We start from the raw sequence: 6689 nt of genomic DNA, 5'->3' as shown, positions 1-6689 counted from the left end.
CATCAGTAGCGTAATAAGTACAGCTAGAACAATGTCATCCATAGCGTAATAAGTACAACTAGAACAATGTCATCAATAGCGTAATAAGTACAGCTAGAACAATGTCATCAATAGCGTAATAAGTACAGCTAGAACAATGTCATCCATAGCGTAATAAGTACAACTAGAACAATGTCATCAATAGCGTAATAAGTACAGCTAGAACAATGTCATCAATAGCGTAATAAGTACAACTAGAACAATGTCATCAATAGCGTAATAAGTACAGCTAGAGCAATGTCATCAATAGCGTAATAAGTACAACTAGAACAACATCATCAATAGCGTAACAAGTACAGCTAGAACAACATCATCAATAGCGTAATAAGTACAGCTAGAACAATGTCATCAATAGCGTAATAAGTACAACTAGAACAACATCATCAATAGCGTAACAAGTACAGCTAGAACAACATCATCAATAGTGTAATAAGTACAACTAGAACAATAGTCATCAATAGCGTAATAAGTACAGCTAGAACAATGTCATCAATAGCGTAATAAGTACAGCTAGAACAACATCATCAATAGTGTAATAAGTACAGCTAGAGCAATGTCATCAATAGCGTAATAAGTACAACTAGAACAACATCATCAATAGCGTAACAAGTACAGCTAGAACAACATCATCAATAGCGTAATAAGTACAGCTAGAACAATGTCATCAATAGCGTAATAAGTACAACTAGAACAATATAATCAAGAATGTAATAAACAGAACTAGAACAACATCATCAAGTATGTAATAAACAGAACTAGAACAACATCATCAAGTATGTAATAAACAGAACTAGAACAACATCATCAAGAATGTAATAAACGGAACTAGAACAACATCATCAAGAATGTAATAAACAGAGCTAGAACAATATCATCAAGATTGTAATAAACAGAACTTGAACAACATAATCAAGAATGTAATAAACAGAACTAGAACAACAACATCAAGAATGTAATAAACAGAACTAGAACAACACCATCAAGAATGTAATAAACAGAACTAGAACAACATAATCAATAGCGTAATAAGTACAACTAGAACAACATCATCAATAGCGTAATAAACAGAACTAGAACAACAACATCAAGAATGTAATAAACAGAACTAGAACAACATAATCAATAGCGTAATAAGTACAACTAGAACAACATAATCAATAATGTAATAAACAGAACTAGAACAACATCATCAAGAATGTAATAAACAGAGCTAGAACAATATCATCAAGAATGTAATAAACAGAACTAGAACAATACCATCAAGAATGTAATAAACAGAGCTAGAACAACGTAATCAAGAATGTAATAAACAGAACTAGAACAACATAATTAAGAATGTAATAAACAGAACTAGAACAACATCATCAAGAATGTTATAAACAGAACTAGAACAACATAATCAATAATGTAATAAACAGAACTAGAACAACATCATCAAGAATGTTATAAACAGAACTAGAACAACATAATCAATAATGTAATAAATAGAACTAGAACAACATCATCAAGAATGTAATAAACAGAATTAGAACAGTACCATCAAGAATGTTATAAACAGAACTAGAACAACATCATCAAGAATGTAATAAACAGAGCTAGAACAATACCATCAAGAATGTAATAAACAGAACTTGAACAACATAATCAAGAATGTTATAAACAGAACTAGAACAACATCTCTTGAAAAGGTAGTTTGTGTTATGTTAGGTATTAATAATTATTTTGGTAGAGCGTGGGCTAGTTACGTGCGTGTCCGGATTATAATGACAAAATCGTAGAAGTACTAGAGAAAACCAATGACAGATTCAAACATTTGGAAGAAGAATTGTTAAATACAAAGATCAAATTAGCCACACCTCTTTTTATGGCAGCCTGACAAGAGTCCTAACATAAAACACCGTTTACTTATTAAATATTGTATGGAAAATGCTATTTGATTTACACCAGTCACCACTACTGCTATATCATCTGTGGCTTTAGAAACTTTCTAGGATACTAAATGAAACTCCAGAATTTAACTGACCAGCTCAGTGTCATCTGTGGCCGTAGAAACGTTCTAGGATACTAAATGAAACTCCGGAATTTAATTGGCCAGCTCAGTGTCATCTATGGCTTTAGAAACTTTCTAGGATACTAAATGAAACTCCAGAATTTGACTGGCCAGCTCAACATCGTCGCACAATCGAAAAACCAACGAACTCTGATGTTAGGGTTCCATGGAAGACTCTGTGAGACTCAGTTCGGAATCATTATCAGAGTGAACAACAGACTATTCATCTTGCTGTCCATTTAAAAGAATCAGTTTAACTTACATAAAGTAATCTTCCAGCTGAGAGACGTAAGAACTGTCAAATATTGGTAAGCTGCCTTATCCAACAAGTTTGGAGGTAACACTCTGGAATGGGGTATCCAAAGTAAAGTTCTGGTGCTGGGTACAAATGAATGAAGAGACCTTGGCCAAACTTGCAAAAGATTTGGAAAGGCTTACCCAATTATCTTACCCGGATGTCCCACGTGAAACGACGGATTCGTTGGTATGTGACCAAATTTATATATTCCACAAAAGACGAGAATTAGGCTGCAGTAAAGTTGGTTTACACCTTTAAAGGAAGCTCTCCAGTTGTCAGTTAAACTGGAATTCATTATAGTCAGCGCCATCTACATTTGGTATGAAGGTTCATTGGGTCCATACGGAGATGCATGCAAACTTGCGGTTTCACATTTTGTGTTTTGTAGTTTTTATGAGCGTTTTTTTATAAGGGAAGCAACTTTTCATGTCCTAAGATAACCTTTCATTAATCATGAATTTACAGGGGGACAGGTACTCCAGCTAGTATTATATACTTTTCTTAGTGATAATACTGTATGCATTATGTTTTGTTGTACTGTTACTGAACCAGTATTCCGTAACTTTTTGGCACAGCCAACCCACAAACAGTTTCTTTAAACTAGTTGAAACCGGTGTCGCTTGAAAAATTAGTTTGGTATTGATTATTTTGGCAGAACGTGGCCCAATTATATGCGTGCCCGAACTGTAAGTTCGAGGACTTGTGGTTCATGACTCGTTGTCGCAAAACCATGCTCCGCACTTTGGAACCATGGACGTGTTATAAGAGTAACAGTCATGCCTATTAGGCTATCAGACAAGAGTAGAACAAGAGTTGGCGCTGTTGACTCGATTTAGTCCATCAGTTCAAAGTTAGGGACGACTATGCAGTGATAAATCGCGTCTAGCTAGCTTTGCGCGAAATCCTAAAACAAGCAAGAAGTCAGTATTTTGAGTTAAAAAATAAAGTTTTCTGTAAGTGGTTAACTTTGTTGTCGGCATGTAATCGTCATTTCCGATCAAGAGAACGGGACTTCCTGTTGAAAATGTCAAAAGATATTAGAGAATGCACGAGATCGAGTAAGTTTTATTATGCCACAAACATTGCACGTGAACCAGAGTTTACAAAAATGAAATTAGGAAGTCAAGAATATAACGTAATTACAAAATTAATGGAGTGTAATTGATTTAGCAGTTTTGAACGTAATAATTGCAGTTTATTTTTGAGCGCAAAGTTACACAAACGGGCTATTTAAACTCTGCCCACCTTAGGTTTGTTTGTTTGTTTGAAGTTAAACACAAAGCTACACAATGGGCTATCTGTGCTCTGCCCACCACGGGTATAGAAATCCGGTTTCTAGCGTTGTAACTTCGCAGACATACCGCTGTGCCACTTGGGGCAGCTCCACCGTCGGATATCGAACCCTGGACTTAGTAATTAATAGTGATTTTGATTCATGCATACTAAGAATCTGTATACTACTTATAGAATTACACCCTAAAATAAAATAGTGACGTGTAATTAGCCCTAGGAAAAGGAATCAATCACAAGTCGATAATGAACATCCAAATTTAAAAATGTAAAAATGGGGTAGAAAATTAAAAAAAACAAACTTTTTAATTCGACGGTCTTTACAGACTAACTGGTCGAAAAGAAACTAGAAAAACAAATTCTAAGTGAGCAGTCTGATGCAAATACAAAACATTATTACCCCCCTCAACCCCCCACGGTGGTTCAGCTGCAAGCCTGAGGTCTTATAAAGCTAAAATTCTGGGTCCGGTCTCCGCAGTGAGCACAATACAGATAGTCATTTTTGTGCTCAACAATAAACAAAACATTGTTCGTCTAGAAAGATATATTGTTGAGATTATTTTTTTTTTAAGTAATAATTACATATAATAAAGTTTCCAAATTAACACACAAAGAAGTGACCTGGGTGATTGATATGTAAAGAAAAACATCCCAGAATATAGACATTTATAATAAATCATTAGAAGTTACTAGCTAGGTTAAGTTTCTTATTAATCTTATTTCGTTTAAACAATAGAACTGTTTGTTTTTGTTTAAGCGCAAAGATTCTAACGAAGCTATCTGCATTGAGCCCACCGCAGGGATAGAGCCCCCTAATGTTAGCGTTATGAACCCTCAACTTTATCGCTGAGCCATTGAAGTGAAGGTATCTCTAAAGCAACGAGGTGACACGTGTTTTCTGTTTAATCAACGGTCTGTAGTCACCCGAGCAAAGGCGTTTATTTTTGCCTCTGACGTAAAGAATAGATCATGAATGAAACATCTGTAATTATCCTAAATAAACATCAATCAGTCGTAGTTTCAAAAACAATTAAAGTATTAGCCTAATTATGTCAACGTACTTTTAATTAAGAATGTTAGATCAGAAAGAAAGCGTTTGAAAATGTTACTGCGCGTTAAAATACAGCTACCAGTTTTTGTTGACCTGAGCCCACTGGCCAGTTTTCGTTGACCTGTGGGAATATATATATCCCTTCTAATGAGAACAAACGCGGCAGTGAATGTACGCTTGTAATGCCACCTCGAAACGTTAAATCGATTGTTGCCTGGGGGGCTATACCATTAACGGCGTAGAGCACTTAGGCAGACTAAATACGGCTGCTTTTCGATAAAGGAACGGCGTTTGGTTGGAAACTTCAACAATGCACGCTGGAACCTTATCGTCTCCCGAGAGTAACTTATACTTTGCCCTTTCGAATGTTAGGCCTAAATCAACGTTTAAAACACAATACTTTTGTGTTTTCGATAACAAAAAAAAAGGTAGGTTTGTCTTAATACTAAACGTAGTCTGAATTTTACCCATGTATAAATTAAACTCAAGATTTTCAGAAAAGCCACGTAACGCGTGCGTGTTCAGAACTTCAATCAAAAAAGTGGCCAATAGCAGAACTAACTGCCAGACGAATCCTGAACATTTAACAATACAGGTCGTAATAATGAGAAAATATAAACCAGCGCTCTTACGAAAAAATCAAATAAAACTCCAAATAATAAAATATATTTTTGAACCAACTCTAACCTAATTTATTGCAAGTATAATTGAGAAGTGTGATTTTATTGTAATAAAAGTTTATGTGATGTTTCATTTTTAGTAACACCCAATATTTAATTTTTATTTTTAATGTTATTCCTAATTTGAAGTCCAATTAAAAAATATGCAGCCGAATAATTAATCAAATCTAATTAAAAAAAATCTAACTTATTCATTTTGTTAAATGTATTTCATATGATTGTATAACACACCAATGATTTATTACAGTCGTTCCCTACCGCTTTCCACAAAAATGTCCAATGTCAAATAAACAAAACAGACATTTATACTAACGACAGCTGATTTACATATAAATATTTCCATATCCATAGTTATCAATAAATATTCCTACCAGTTCTTGAGCTGTAGACAAATAATTTGCTTGTTCGCGGGAACCATAGTGTTAGATAACCATCTTATCGTATTTAAATATCCTTATTGCCCATTCTTCCCCATAGAGGGAGCTAATATTGTACGCTTACACAGGTTCTCAGTGGAAAAAAACAAAACTACGAGATCCTAGTTCATTGCTACAAATCAAATATATAAAAAAGAAGAAGAAGAAGAGGGATTACCAGTTGCGATAAATTACATTGTTTCAGTAGTTGGATTTTCTAAGAATATTATCGATAGAAAAAAAACAAAATAATTCTTAACTTTTCAAGGAGTGTTTCTTGTTGAATATGCAAACCATGTATATATATCGTGATCAATGGCGGCTCTAGGCATAAGCAGATTGAGTGATAGCTTAGGGCCTCAAGCAACTCACTAGGCCCCCTAATTCACGGTATTTTTTCTATTTATATATAATTTTTACCACAACTTTGATTTTTGCCTATTTTGGTATTGTAATCATTTGAAAAAAAAAAATATGTTTTCGATGAAATCGATCCAAAACACCACTCACTACTGTACTGGATGGACATTTAGAAGTTGCATCAGAAAGGCTCCGGTAATTACACGTGCTGTGCGCGTGCGCTGGTTGATTGCATGAAGATTTAAGCAGTATTCTTCATCTTGAACAGTTGTTAGATGGGAAAAGGTCGGACAAGATGATTGCATTGATTAGAAGCTTCTTAAGAAAAAATTAGGAAGTTTAAAGAATGATAAGGCTACTGGGCCAGATAATATTTCCTCAAGGGTTTTGAAGGAGGTAAAATATTGGATATGTGAGCCACTTGCTACTATTTTTTTGTAAGTCCTTGAATAATGGGCAGGTACCAGAGGATTGGAAGTTACCTAATGTCACTCCTATTTACAAG

The sequence above is a fragment of the Limulus polyphemus genome, unplaced genomic scaffold (genome assembly GCF_000517525.1).
Source record: "Limulus polyphemus unplaced genomic scaffold, Limulus_polyphemus-2.1.2 Scaffold2176, whole genome shotgun sequence".
NCBI classification, from domain to species: Eukaryota; Metazoa; Arthropoda; class Merostomata; order Xiphosura; family Limulidae; genus Limulus; species Limulus polyphemus.
This window is presented reverse-complemented; position numbering follows the sequence as displayed.